At 51.5% G+C, this 15,467-nt stretch overlaps 1 long non-coding RNA gene across 1 annotated transcript; it reads right to left on the bottom strand.

Annotated features, from left to right (window-relative positions):
* Nucleotides 1-2,532: 2,532 nt before the first annotated feature.
* LOC309667805 lies at nt 2,533-15,209 on the bottom strand. The gene is made up of 2 exons (XR_014267969.1): nt 15,080-15,209; nt 2,533-7,380 (listed from the first exon to the last, which is right to left on the bottom strand). It is a non-coding gene; the product is annotated as an uncharacterized lncRNA (long non-coding RNA).
* Between the last annotated feature and the right edge of the window lie 258 nt (nt 15,210-15,467).

The following is a 15,467-nucleotide window of genomic DNA, read 5'->3' as shown; positions in this document are numbered from 1 at the left end:
AATGCTACCTGACTGCTATTTACTAGCTGAGTTACCTTGATCCAGTCACTTAAACCCTGAGATGCAGTTTTTATCTCCAGTAAAATGGGAAGAGAACAGGAAAATAATACTTATTTCACAGGGTTGCAAGGAGAATCAAAAAGTATACTCGTTTCGAAAATACTTTGCACAGATTATGGAAATGTATGGAATGAATACTATTACATTAGAGGTTTCCATAAAATCTCAGTGTTTGAAAGTAGTCTAGAAATCAAGTAAGACCATTGTGCCCAATCCAACAGAATTATCTGGAAATGTTTTAAAAACTGATGGTAATGGGAATTCCCTGGTGGTCCAGTGACTAGGACTTTGCGCTTCCACTGCCAGGGGTTTGGGTTCGATCCCTGGTCAGGAAACTAAGATCCCACAAGCCTCGCTGGTGTGGCAAAACACAAAAAAAACCAACAACAGCAACAAAACAGGTGTTAAGCCCCTTCTTTCCAAGTCTCATTAAGTAGTCCCTGGGATTCTCTGTTTTTAAGCTCCTCTATACACAAGAAACTGGTAATATTGGTTGCCTCCAACAGTTAAAAATTGGGTGATTGAGTGACAGGGTAAGAGGGAGGTTTTTTTTTTTTTGGTTGTGTTGGGTCTTCGTTGCTGTGCCTGGGCTTTCTCTAGTTGTGGTGAGTGGGAGCTACTCTTTGTTGCGGTGCGCGGGCTTCTCATTGCGGTGGCTTCTCTTGTTGCGGAGCACGGGCTCTAGGCACGTGGACTTCAGTAGTTGCAGCGCGTGGGCTCGGTCGTTGTGGCACACGGGCTTAGTTGCTCTGCGGCATGTGGGATCTTCCCGGACCAGGGATCGAGCGCCTGTTCCCTGCATTGGCTGGCAGATTCTTAACCACTGCGCCACCAGGGAAGTCCCAAGAAGGAGAATTTGCACAAAATATTTTTTGAACCTTTAGAATTCTAAACCACATGAATAAATAATCATATTCAAAAAGTAATCAGATTAAAACTATTTAACGTATTAACCAGTAGATAAATAAATGTTCCTTGAAGGATCCTAACATAGCTGACCCTGAACAGGAGTTTGGGGAATAGGTCAGTTTTTCCAACCATTGTTCATGCAAATTTAACCTTCACTACAACCCAGATTTTACTTGAACATTCCCAGTGTCTCCACACACCTCACCTTACAAAGCAGACCATTCGGTTGTCGGACAGCTATAATTGTTAGCATATTGTTCTGGGCAAGTCTGTGTCAATGTGAGGGATGCTATAGACATCATCATGGAGGTGGGGGCATGATTTGACCCACAGCATAACTGAATTCATTGACGACAGTGAGGTACTTGATAACAGAGTTATTGGATATGATTCTTGGTGATTCTCTGCCTGTCACCAAGACAGAAAACTAACATCGATTTTATCTTCAGATTTTTGCTTGACCTACTGATGCGATTGTGGCTTTGGTTATCAGGGAGCTTTCAAAATGGGATATGAGTCCTTGTTTAATCAGCATTGTGTCTATCTTGTCCATGATTCTTGTTAGCTAATGCAAATGGGCTTCTTTATTACCGAACAGAGTAGCTTCAAGCAGAGAGAGGCAAGCAAACTGAAGCTTCCAAATTGAAGCAACTGAGAACAGTCTTGTCCCAGCAACACTGTAAGATTTCTTCGTAAACGAATGTGTCAATGCCCCAATCCAAATACACTGCAATATTCGAAAGAGAAGAAATCACTTTGAAAGAAATGAGTGGGAAGTGTTTAATTTTGTGTACTTGGGTCCATGATTTTGGAATAGAAACCAATCCGTTCAACCCAGAAGACTATACTAATTGCCTCTACTTTTATCCCTGCCTCCACAACCAAATTCCTATTATTTGTTCTCATTTGAGTGGTCTGAAACTGTCGGGCAACAGAAAGGTTTTTATCAATACTGCATCAGCCCCAGATGGATTAGAGGGGGAATGATGGTTGTGGCTCTCTTTAATCCCTCCATCGATTCCAGGATTCTGAGCTTCTCCAGGGAATGTGGCAAAGCCACAAGAAGTCCCCAAAGGCAAGAGGTTGCAGGCTGCTCTCTGGTTCAGCTGCCAAATACAGAAAAGTAATGCAGGCAAGGTGAGAGGAAACTCTTCTTTGCCTGCAACTCGGAGGCAGGTGAGAGCATGTTTTTTTTTTTTTTTTTGATTCCTCCTGAAGTCCACCATAGCTTGTCAGTCTCTGAGGAACACATATTTCCATGGATGTCTTCTGTTTCCAAAATGAATCCCAAAGCTACCTGCTTCAAGTAGCAGCATTTGGAGTCAGAGATGTGTACTGATGTTGCCTCCAGCCCAGTTCTGTTTCCAAGTCCCAAAATAGATTTGAGGGAGGCTTTGAACAAAATCTTTATATTCCCTGTGCTTGAGTTCCACTAAATTGAATGGCATTTGCCGTTTACTTTCATCATGGAATTGAGGGGAAATAGCTGCAATGGGATTTGTAAAAAAAAAAAAGACTTTGGAGCGCATTGTAAAGAAAGAACAATGAGACATAAAGTAACCATTCTTTATTCTTTTAAGCAGTAATTTCTCTTTATTGAAATCATAGTGCACACATAAGCTATGAGAACACAGCAAGGCAAACAGAGCACAGGTGAGTATTCTTACGGCAATATAGAATGAAATAACAGAATACTATTCACTGAAAAACTCAGATTCCTTATACACACAAAAAAAATTAGGACCACAAGCAGTATTATAGGCAGTTTTAACATTATTTTTTTTCTGCTTTCAAGTATTTTTGTCAGCATTGCGTAAGCCTTACTAAATTCTCAGTATTATGCTTTATTTCATTAACATAAATTTGCTGTAAAAAACAAAAATTTTCCGTTTTATTTGCTACAAATACAGAATATTTGATTTTAAAAAGGGCTTAAGGTTGCCCAAAATGTTTTGTGTAAGATATTCATTGAACTATAAGAGAATAAGATGATAAATAAATAAACACATTATTGGTTGTCCTCCTAGAGCATCCAGGCCCTAAAATGGCCACAACTGACATTAACAGTTTGGGTATTTAAAAATCAAGAATAAGATTAGCTTTAACAACAACAAAAACAAAGTTGAAATCTATGTTTTTATACCATATCTGTGTTTGGAAATATTTTCAGACTTTAAAATCATAGGTAGATTGATAATGGGGAATGTTTGGTATATATTTTTTGAAAAACACGTGAAAACACATCTTGTGAAAAACAGATGATACATTATGCCTCCTGGCAATTTTTGCTTCATTTTGAATGAAAAGACATTCATTACATTATTTGTATTATATACAGAGCTAGGGAAATTCCTTAGCACTATTTTCCTCCTCATTTTAGTTTCTCTGAATCTTGCATTCTGTTTCAACATACCTGCTTTGTATCAAATACTAAAATAGGAAAAGAAAGAAATCCCCACTTCAAATACACAGAGGAGCTAAACAGGGGTTTAATGCTTTCAAAAATTACTTCCATTTTTGCACACTTCATGTACATGCGCCACAGCAGGAGAGGTAAAGGAGGTAAGAGGGAAGCAAGGTAAAATTTGATCTCGTCACAACTCCATCAAAGTCCTATTAGACTCGAATTTTCTTCCCTGCAAATAACTGGAAAGTAGCAGTGATAGGAAACGTCCTTAAAATTTGGACAAACACTAGGGAATACTTCATTTCATTATACAAATAGGGAGTCGAGAGGTCGCCGCTATTTCTATGGGCTTCCTGGGCAAGGGAGACTCTGACACCCAAGTTTCGAAACTATGAACTACAGTATTCCACGGATGATTGTGCCTAGTGTTTAAAAGGCCCCTGCAGAGGTCTAGTCAAAATATTTACATTCCTCTCAGAAACTGTAACGCCAAGGAAAAGAGAAACAAAGTGAGAGGACGAATCAAAAGAAAAACTTTCCTTCCCCCGAAGCGAGAAAAAGTGTCAGGCCGCTGGGTCTTCTCCAGCGACAGTCCTGTTCTCTTCGTTTAAATCAGGCGTGGATAACGCACCTTTTCAGTGAACGTTCTTCTCTGGCAAGGTGTATTAGTAGAGTTTTGCGTCAAAATTAGGGTTGTATCAATTTCTGAAAGCACGTGGGTGATAGAAAGCCATAAGTGGGCGTGTTTAATTGTCCGTGCGCGTTCCCCTGGGCACTGCACCGGCGCTGTAAATAGATGGGTGAGTGATGGGCACGTATATTTTTTCCATAGAGCGCAGCCACTGGCTCAAAGTGAGTCAGACTCTGGCTTGGAAGCGTGTCCAAGGCTGGGTGGCGGCGGGGATGGGTGCGAGTGGAGGAAGGAGCAGGCGGGGGCGATGATTAGCGAAGGAAATGACCCAACTCCCCCCCTTCTGTTTTCGCAATCCGCGTCACGCTCCAAGCCCGCCGCGGGCGAGCGGGCGGGCGGCCGCGCACGCCAGGTGAGGCCGGGCATCCGCCTGGCGGTCGCCTTCCCGGCCCACGCTCCTCCTGCCCCGACGCCGCCTGCAGGAAGCCCCCAAGAGAGGCCGAGATGGGGACCTGGCCTGGCGCCTCCCGGGCCAAGCCCGGGTGCCGCGGAACTTCTCCCATCCCGGCGCCCCTCGACGTGGTCGCGGAGCTGGGAGTCCAGAAGCGGAGTCTGAAGCCGCCGTGGTGCGCGGCCTAGGATCGCCCGCCGCAGGGCTGCGCCTGGCCGGCGAGGAGGGGGCGCGGAGACACCCCGGCATGCCCGGCCCCGGCCGCGCCACTCCTGCCCCCTCCCCCCGTTTCTAGACAGAAAAGCACCTTCTGACCAAACATTAGTAGTAATTCTCCATTATTCCTGTTAGAACAAGTTAATGTAAGGGTTGGGCCAGGAGGCCCCGGGCGGGGTCACGTGCGCCCCCGTCACTCCGGCTCCCCTCGCCTCTCCAGTTCGAGTTATGCCATCAAGCTAATATATTGTGACTGCTCTTCTCTCCTGTGACAAAGGCTTGCAGCTGCCTCCAAATCAATAGACGTCAAAGAAATATGAAAACAATCATGACACAAAACTTAAATCCTGGCTGGAGCCTACATAATCAGAACTGTGCTTCTGTTCTCCAAGCCGCCGATTAATTTATCCCAAAGTTTGGTCAAATTTTTATTCCGGTACCTTTCTCCCAGCAGATCCCGCTACATCTGTCGGGTTTGTAATGTAATTTGTAATTACTGCCCTTCATGTGGTCCGGTGCCTTGAACCATCTTTAATTAAAAGCATAATTAAGGGAAGATCTAAAGAAAGACAATTACCAGATGGTCTTTTTTTTTAGAGGCGGTAGTTTCGCGGAGAGGGGAGTAGGGTCTGTCCCCAGGACCCTGCGCCTGGGGAGGGGGTGGCGGGCCCGAGCGACGCTTGCGCACTGCGTAGGCCTCGGCCCGGACCCCACCCCCTCCCCCCGGCTCTAGCCCAGAGGCTCGGCGAAGGCCGCGCCCCAAGGTGAGAGCCAGCGTCCCCGCGGTGCAAAGAGACCCTGCCTTCCTTCGCTCTTTCCCTGGGGTCGTGAAGTGTGGGTGGCTGCGGGCGAAGCTGGGGCAAGTTCAAGGCCGAAGCAACTTCCAAATCCGCCAGGGAGCCCCTGCAGCCGACCCCGCCCGGCTCCACGCGCGAGCCTGGGAACTTAGAAGCTGAAAGAAGGAAAGGACACGAGGGCTGGAAAGAAGGGGAAAGGAAGAGGGAAAGGCGGCAGCCCCCAAGAGGGAAACCTGGAGAGAGGGTTCCAGTTTAGGCCCTCCCTAGATCCGGTGGGTTTAGGGTGAGAATTGGGGGCCCTGTCCCGTGCGGGTCCTAGAACTCCTGGGGACAACAAGCCCTGCCATCGCCCGCAGCCCCTTCGGGCAAAGGTGGGCCCTTGACGGCGATTGTCTCAGCTGTCGGCTCCTCAGTGTCCACTGGTCCCTGGGATTTTCAGAACAAGATTCGGGGGGAGGAAAGAAGAAATCCATTCTCCACCCCTATCCCACCCCCACGTCCCCGAAATGAATGATGCAGGCAGCAGCCAAGATTTCTGCATTTAGAGCCGCGTTGCCCCGGCGGCTGGCGCTAGGATCCTGAGGTCGGATAATGGAAATTAAATTGTTGTTGTACAGCGGGGATGTCGTTATGTGACTGTTCATATTCAAAGTCAGGCAGCAATGAATTGTAATCATTTCAATTATCTTCAATACACTTTCTTTAGGACACAAGTTGTCAACGGTTTAAAAAAAAAAAAAAGTAGATTCTTGCGGCTCTGTGGGTCCATTTTCCAGACGGTTTGTTGCTCTTGCTGCCTGATTTGGTTTCGGCTTTTATTCCCCAGCCTCAGATTCTCTTACAGAGACTCCGGCGGAGTGAGCGAGCCCGGGCGGCCCTCGCCGCTTCTCCGGCGCTGCGGGCCGGCTACGGCGCAGTCCGGAATTGGCCTCAGTGAGCCTGGCGCGTGCATTTTGGTTGCTTTCAGGTTTAGTTAACTTTGAACAACAAATATGCCTGGAGCTCTAGACCCGGTTTTGCCTTGGGGAAGGGGGCCACCGTAGTATATTCTGTGTCCTCCCCAGCCTAGAAGGGTGGGCTGACTGCAGCAGCCTGCGCCCCCGGAGGCCAGCACTGTGCATCAGAAAGGCACGTGCCCGCGCCTCGGAGATCCCCGAGAGAGCCCGGTACGGTCTTCTAACAACCCGGAGAAGGCAGGGAAGAGGCAGGACCCGCGGAGCCTACTCTCCTTTGTTGAAACTACCCCGAGCGCGTCCTCGCTCTCTCTTGTCCCTGAACGTGAGGCATTGGCGAGTTGGATGTGGTGTCCTCGGGGGATGGCAAAGCGCCCTCCGCCCCTAGTCCGGGAAGAGAGAGTAGGGGTCGCCTTTGAAGCCCACGTCCATCGCGCCGATTAGGACTAATCCCGATCTTTACACTAATATCGCCTCTCGGGTTTTTATTATACTCATTTGGGAGGAAATGAGCTCTTGCCAGGCAAATAGCACTGCGCACCCCACTTTTCATAGCTGCGCAGGGCTGGGGCCTGAACAACCCCGCGGGCAATCCCTGAGCTGCCGATATTATATTTGTGAAATGTCCTTTTGTTGAAGCTTTTAACACCTTCTTATAACGAATCATTTGTTCTTTTCTCTTTAATTTTGATAGACAATTAGCCATCAGAGATACACCAGTTGACTGTAACCGAGCATTAAACTCGCCTTTATGTAACGCTAATTTAGCATAGCTGCTTTGTTTAACTTTGCTATATAAGAACCAGGTTTTGTAGCAAAAAAAAAAAAAAAAAAAAAAAGGTGTAATTTTATGTGTGCCTTCATTTCTTTTGGCCCTGTACGCAGCAAGCCTTCTCTTCTTTGTGAAGCGGTTCTGCTGGGGCCTGACGCCATTTCCCGTGCCTAGCACCTGCAGGCTGGGGGGGAAGAGAGGGAATTAGCATTGATATAGATTTAGTTGAAATGTAATCTCTTAAATCTGTCCAAGATTCGGAGAGATAATTACACTTTCACTGAATTGCCAGGGGTCAGCGTCTCAGAGGACCTGAGGAGTTGATTTACTAACAATAGTGTTACATAAAAAATGGCGTTTGAGATTATAATGTTAATGGCTGCGGTCGCTGGGGAATGCGGCAGCTTCCAGCTAATTCCTTGTAACTTGTTTTTTGCCTTCCTTTTCCTCCCTCCCCTTCTTCTCGGTCTCCTTCTTTGGAAAGATTCAGGGCTTCGAGGTGTTTCACTCGGTGGCGGGCGCCGGAGGTTACGACGCTGGAGCTTGGGTTGGACGCGCTTTTTCGGAAAGTGTTTTGTGATGACAGGTAGTGGCCTCGACAGCAAGTCTGGGCTCTTCGCCACGAGGACCAGGACAAGGGCGAGGGCTCCGGGCACCACGCTGCGAGACTCTGGCTGGAGCGGAGCGCAGGCAGCGGAGGCGGACCACGGCCTGGGGTAGAAGCTCGAAGCCCTCCCGGGCTGGGCCTCTCCGGCCCTCCTGGAACTGGACCTGACCCGCTTCCAGCGGCCTCGAGCTCCAGGGCTGGGCGAGGATGAGGCCCTGTTCTGTAGCCTAGTCTCCCGCCCAGGCCCCGCTTCTGCTCCTGAGGATGCTCACTTCCCGCCGCTAACTTTCCAAAGTTCCAGCTGGAGTTTGGTGTGGGGCCGGGACCTAGGTGCGGAGAATACCGGGAATACCGATAGACACCTGAAGTCCAGATTCTAGCTTAGGTGGGACTGATCTTTAAAACTAAGAAGTCAGCCTCCTTTGGGGTGGAGACAATTAAGGAGTTTACATTCGCCTACACACTTGTCAAACTCACCTCAAACTTTACCCACATTCGTCTCCATCCACAGACCCTAGACTCCATCAGAAATCCCAAGGCCGCCCCTAACTAGGTGCCCTGCCCGGTACCTGAGCTTTACTCCTCCTAAACCTCACTAACCCTTCTTGAATGGCCTCAGGCCCCCCAGGGTCCTGCCCCCAGGCTCCTCCCCATCCATGGGCCAACACGCAGCTCCTGAAACTATACCAAAGCTGAGAGATGAATAGGGGAAAGCAGCCCCTCGTCCTGGATAGGGCTAAAAGAGCTGGGCTTGTGGCCTCCACCCAGGTGACGCTGGGCTGCACAATTAGAGCAGGAGTCTAGAGCTCAGGAGCAGCCTCAGGCCACACCAGGGTTCAGGGGCCTAGGCCTGGCCCCAGGACGTGGCCATTGCTGATACCTCAAGACCAGGAGCTCAGATGCTCTCCTGAGGGCAAGACTATGGAGTGCTAAAGGGAGAAGGCATCTCTGCCCTCTATCTCATACTTTCTACATGGCAACTAAGTAAGGCAGAGAGTGGGGCTCCTCCTGCCAGACCTAGGTGCAGGCCTTGTCTGGGCTCTCCCTTGGACTGGGTGCTCTACTTCAGTGAAGAAAGGGTACTGGAGTCACAATTTGCGGGTCCGAGCAAAAGAAGGAGCCACCCCTCAGCCTAACACAGCTTCAGCCACCTTAACAAGCCTGGCGGTGCCCTCGGACAAGCTGGGCACCGAGGCCCGAGGGTGCCCTCCAGGGCTCACTTGCAATCACAGTTGGAGAGACCCGGACGCCCAAGCCCTTGGCGCTGGGTGGGGGGGGGGTGTCCTTGAGCATCACGCGTGTTTACGTCGGCACCCCCTTATCTTATATGTAACAGCAATATATATGTTAATTGAAAACTTCTGAATTTAAAAAGGTTGTGACAAGTTATAATTTGTCCTGTCAATGCCTGGAATCCTTATTTATCTCTTTAGCTTGCCTCCCGCTCACGCCTGTCAGCTAACAGCTTGCCTAACTCATTGACTTCCTCACTCATGGCACGGAAATGACAAATGTGCTGTTTTATCCGTACAATTTATTTCATTATTGTTGCCAGCACGAAGCATCACAATCAATCATAAGGAAGTCCAGTTGGCAGGTGTCAATCTTAGTGTGTTTTTGTATGTCTCAGTCTATATTTAATCCAATTATAAGGGTCACGGAGTAAGTGCCAATCCTCTTGTTACAACTCACATCTTATTTAAGATTTAAAGTTAAAAAAAAAAAAGTCAACTCGATCACATGGACCTTTTGGGGGAAGGGAGGGGATCCCTTTGAAACCCCCATCTCTCTCTCTCTCTCTCTCTGGATTCTCACCTCCAGTTTAAATTACACAGCCATCCCTTTTTATTAAAGAGTTGCAGGGAATCTGAGTTTTATGAGCATTTGTGTGCAAATGAAGGCTCTCGTTATTTTGCTAAAGTAGAAGCAGGCTTAATGATGAGAGATCTTTCCGCTCATTGCCCATTCAAATACAATTGTAGATCGAAGGCAGCCTTGTCACGTTGAGAAAAAGTGAATTTCTAACATCCAGGACGTGCCTGTCTACTTTCAGCGAATTGCATCCAATCACCCCCAGGGAATTCAGCTAATGTCTCAGTCTCCACCACGACAAGGGAGAGAAAGAAATCAAACATGGTGCCACAGACTGACTAAACATAAAAATATTTAAAAGGAAAAGAAAAGCAGAGTTTTCTTGAATTGGTTGTAATAGAGATTTTCTTAGTGGGAAAGCAAACTGGAAGGATTGGGAGATTTTTCTCAAATGTCCAAGAAAACATTATGGTGGGGGTAGAACTGACGGAAGAGAGAAGAAACTAAGTATTTCTTTGAATAAGAGCAGGAAAATAATTGAATAGCAGAGAAACCACAGTATTGCACATAATTGTGCCCGTATGCAGTCTTTTACACCTGGGTAAAGAGATAGCAAATATTATCTATGCTAACTATTTCCCTTTTTGACACTCAGATCCACAAACATTCCTCCAGTTTTTATTTTAAATGAAAATCTTGTTTAAAAAGCTTTCCATTTACAGGGGAGGAAGTGGAAGGGAGGGAAGCAAGAGCCACATGTACCACCCAGTAAATTTAATTCCTGAGATAATATATGGACTCCTGGCTCGTACAGCTATTTGAAATGACACACACTATACACAGTATTTTTCCTCGATTAGTCAGGTTTTTCCCTCTCCCTCTATTAATTTTTATACAGAAAAGCTTTATTAAACCTCTTTATGAACTAGCACCCACCCAGGAATAATAAGTAGAAACAGAAGTTAACAGGATGCATTATCGTCCAGACATAGTAAAATGAAATTAAAATACTAAAGTGGAAAAATCCATTTCTACTTTTCAATTGTTTAGGAGACTCAGGGCCCATTCTCAGTGAAAAGACAATCAATTCCCACACACCCTGTATCACAGGTCCGGCGGGAGGGCCTCTGCCAATCTGGAAGCCGCTTTATTTGCATAAAGTAGTTAAGGGAGGGGGGGAAGAGAGAGAGAGAAACGTACCTTGGACAAGAAAAACAGATCTCAGCTACCGTTCAAGCCAAGAACGGGCTCTCTATCTTCTCCCCCAGTCTCCTTCCAAGCAAGCCTCGCTCTGTAATCGTTCCCCTCGCTCCCTTCCTCCACTCCTACCCGTTATCTCAGGCCCCTTAACCCCATCCTCCTCCCCGCCTCGGCTGGAAGGGAAGCTCTGGGCTTCCCCGCAGTCACAGGCCAGGGGTGACCAGGGAACTTCCCCCCACCGCACCCCCCGCGGACCCGGCGGCTGCAAAGCTCGCTCGCTGCTGCCGTGGGGAATCAGAGCCTGGGACTGCCCTGGGTGTCGGAGAATTTCAGTCTGGGCTAGCCTGAGCTGGGAGGAAGCCTGGAAGGAGAGGGGTTCCTTTTCCGTTTCTGGCCATTTGCACCCCACGTGCAGCCCGCCTCAGGTCTCACTCCGCATCCCCGGACTGCAAGTCATCAATGACGCCCCCAGGCCGCCCGTCGTGCCCTTCTGCCGGCGCTGCCGGCCGGTGCGGCCTACAGAGTCTGCCTCTGCCTAGGTTGGGCAAGGCCGGGCCTCGCGGACTGGGCACCACGAGGAGCTGCGCCCGGACGAGCTGCCCACAAGGCCGGTGGCGGGCTTGAAGGGGAGCCCCGGCTCCCGGGTTCTGGGAAGATCTCCGGAGTGCTCCCGGGTCACAAGCTAGCCGGGGTACCGAGCTGCGGCAGCGGCTCAACTTGCATCCTCCCCGGTGGCCACCTCAGTGCCAGCTTCCTCCCGCCCTGCCTTCTGTGCCCGGGGCAAATGGAGAGCGGCTTGTGCGTTGGCCGGGAGCTCGGAAGGACCTAGTCCGGCCTCGCCTCCACCGCCCCGTGCTCCAGCGCGGCCGGAGCGCGCCCTTTATTGACAGGCAGATAAGAAGGCGGCGGCCTTGGGGTTTCCAGCGTCGCTCTCGAGCACCCTGCTGGGTTGCAGGGATCCGCGCACACTTAATGGCCCGGACTCCAAACAAGCCCGGAGCAGCCTTCCTGGCGGCCTCCGGTCGGCACAGAGGGGGCGGGTGGGGAGCGAGCCGCTGACAGAAACTAGGGAGGTCCGAAGGCCTTCTCAGGCCCGGGGCCTACCCGCAGCAGTCCAAACTCCAAGGGAGACCATGGGGCGGGGGAGACCTCAGGACATCTGGGGCCGGGGTCTGGACCAGATCCTGGAGGTGAGCTAGGAGCTTACCTAGAAACTAGGTCACGGGAGGTGGCCGAGGGCAGCGGAGAAACCGGAGCAAACTCCTCCCTGAGCGCCACTCCCAGGCCCAGCCGGGCTTGGGAGACCGGACCACAGTTGGGTTCTGGCCCAGATTAGAGTGGCCGATGGGGGGATGCATGCTCCTTGTCCCTGACACGGGAAGACCAGGGGGTTGGGATGGCGAGGAAGTGTGGGAAACGTTTGTAAATAAGTAAAACACCACGCTGAGACCTCTCCGCCACAGGCTCCCATTTCCCTTTTCCATCGCTACCCTACCCTCGACGGGCTGAGCAAGAAAAAAAAAGAAGAAATCAAATCCGGAGAGCTGGCCAGATCTAGAGGAGGCTGCAGGCGGGCTGCCTGGAGCCGCCTCCCGGCCGGTTGCGAAGTCACACACCTATCCAGGTGTGCCGGGGGCGGGAGCGGGAACCGCTCGACCTCTCACGCCTCGGCGCCATCTGTGCTCCGCTCTCCCTTTGTCGCCCGCACCCAAGGAACTGGCCCTGGGGTCATCCTCTGGCCTAGGCGTCCCCCTCCTAGCCTCAACACACACACGCCCAGGTCTACCAGGGCTAGGCCTCCCACGAGCTGCCTAAAGGCAAATCCAAGCCCCACCACTTCCCCTGCTGCCACCTCCTCAAGCGCCCACTGCCCCTCCGGGCCGGACCTCTGTCACTTCCAAGTTCGAGACCCGGAAGGAAGCAGAGAAGGAAGGGATTGGACACTGAGAAACCCCCTCCCCTGTTTGAGAGGAGGGAGGGAGACACGAGAATGACAATGAGGGTCTAAGTCCCCGTCACAAGACAGCCAGTCCCAGCTCGACTAAGCTGTCTCCCATTCCACAGCGGGTGAAGGGAAAACAAGCACAGACCACCAGGTCAGTATCCTCCCAACCCCGCCTCAATTTCTGTTGTTTCCTCGGCTCTGAGAAGGGGAATCTTGACCTCAGAATCTGGGACTTTCCTATTTTACTCCTCTAGGCCACAAAGTCAACAGTTAACCCCCAAGTCAAAGATTAATAAAATCACCTACGTTTTCTACGTGACTGGAACCCTAGAGGGTGAGGGGATCTCGGGCAGGCTCCGTTTCTGGCTCTTCTCCTGAGAACCCAGCGGGCCTGGCGAGGACTTTGGCTTAGCCTGAGGGAGGGGATTGTCCGTCCTCTTCCTGAGACCCCGTCTATACCCAGCTGGTGACATGTAGGCGCGATGGCCAGATTGGGGTACCCATCTCTCCTCGAACTCCTCCTGAGAACGATTCCTGCCAAGTCTCCCTCTCAACCCAGCGCCACCTCCGGTCTCTCTGATGAAGTGACTTCCTCGGAGGATCTGAAGAGGGGATCGGGTGGGCACCCGGAAAGGCAGCTGCCCAGCCTGGGGAAAGGGACTCGCGCACCAGGCGGGAAAGAAGAGCGAGCTCAGGAGGACTAGTTTCCTTGGGGTTGACTCTACGGCCTAAAGGAGGGCGGGGCGGGCCAGGACAGGTTGCCCGTGGGCAGCCAAGGGCTGGGCCCAGGAAGGCCGTGGCAGGGCACGGAGCGGGCAGGACTCGGGATGGGGAGGGAGGCTCCCGCCCGGCAAGAGCTCTAGTCTGAGCGGAGCTGAGCCCAACTCTGGCCGCCATGACGTCACGCGGGTCGGGCAGCCAATGGGGATCTCCCTGGCATGGATATTAAGGAAAGTTAGCGCCTGCCCGAGCACCCTCTTTTCTTATCATTGACATTTAAACTCTGGGGCAGGTCCTCGCGTAGAACGCGGCTGTCAGATCTGCCACTTCTCCTGCCGAGCGGCGGTGAGAAGTGTGGGAACCGGCGCCGCCAAGCTCACCTGCCTTCCCGCCCTCTGCTCGCAGGTAACCGCCCGGGCTCCGGCCCGGGCCCGGCTCGGGACCCGCGCCGCCTCTCCGCTGCCCACGTCGGGTGTCCCCAAACCAAGCCCCCCCCCAAGTAGCCCAGGGGCTTGATTTTTGCTTTTAAAAGGAGACAAAGATGGAGGGGAGTTACTGAGGGCAGGATAAGATTGGGGCGGGGGGGGGGGGAAGTTGTCTTGTCTTTGCCGGGCGTGCTTTTCTGCAAAAGTGGCAAAATGTTCCAGTCTCCTGAGTGGACTTCCAGTGGGTGCTGAGCTGGGGGAGGTGAGCGGGGGATGGGGAAAGAGAGAGGGATCTGCTGCTACTGTCTGCAGAAGCTTATTGCGATCGTGAGAAATGCTGGGGGGGGGGAGGCAGTTTGCACCCGGAACTCCCCCGAATAGCAGTTCGCGACATTCACGCATGCAGAGGTCCCCACCCGAGCCTGGAGAGCGTAGAAACGCCCCGCCGCAGGTCGGGCGAAGTGCAGCAAAAGTTTCCCGCGGTTGCAAAGTGTAGATGGTTGCACTGAAACAGTCTTAGCGATAGGAGTTCGTTTCTCAGAAAGGAGAGGAGGACGAAAGAATGCTGCCCGCAGAGCTGGGCAGCGCGTAAAGCACCCAGCGTGTGATTTGAGCTTCACTTCGGAAGACCTAATAATTAGCGATTCTCACTGAACTAGAACGCGGGCTCGTGTTACCGCGGGCGCCGCGCTCGCTGCCTCGGTGTGAAGCTTGTGGGCGCCAGGGTAGTCGGGCCTCTGAGTGCCGGGGAGAGCAGCGCCCAGCTACTCTCATGCCCCCCGGACGATCCAATCCGGGCGCCAGAAGTTTCTCCAAAGTGGGTCAGGGAAGAGACGACCCCAAACTACCTCGTGGTTCCACTGGGCAAAAGTTCCGGGAGTCCAGCCCCAAGCAGCCGGAGACGCCAGGAAGGCTTACGCAGGGCACGGGAGCACCCGCCTGCGAGGTTGGGGAGGCCTCTCGGTCAGGCCCGGGCTCGCCCCACACTCCCGCTCGTGCTCCTGGCGTCCCCTCTCTAAACCTTCTGGGGGCACCTTCGGAGGACCTCTGTATCTCAGGCACCTGTGACAGGTGCTCAGGACCACCGCCCAACTCCGAGCAGTGGCCGCCCCCTAGCCACCTTGTCCGGGAAACAGGGGAAGGAAAGAAGTGGCCACGCGACCACGCGCCTTACCTGGGCGTGGGTCCTCTCCTCCGCGGGTTCCTTTCTCCAGAGCTGGGCGACGAGCAGGTTGCCCGCTTCGCAGTGGGAAGCGGACCTTCTCCTCCAGTCATAAATCAAACCCAGCCATGCTCGGGCCTCCTCCCTCATTAGAGATGTTTATTGGAGATTGTGTTTATTCGGCTGTCACGGCGAGAAAACGCAGTGACATAATTACCTCTGACCAGAGTCCTCGCCCCGCGCCCAGGGCGAGCCGGTGACCTCCTCTGTCGCCTTCTCAATCCCACGCCTTCCTTGATCGGAGGACGTATGCGGTTGGCTTGTTTTTTTGTTTTTTGTTTTTGTTTGTTTGTTTTTTCTTAGGCCCTCTCATATAATTTGGATTATTGAATGAGTTACT

The sequence above is a fragment of the Balaenoptera physalus genome (assembly GCF_965194825.1).
Source record: "Balaenoptera physalus genome assembly, chromosome: 10".
Classification (NCBI taxonomy): domain Eukaryota; kingdom Metazoa; phylum Chordata; class Mammalia; order Artiodactyla; family Balaenopteridae; genus Balaenoptera; species Balaenoptera physalus.
Note: the sequence above shows the minus strand (reverse complement) of the source record. Positions and strands in the feature narration are given on the sequence as shown.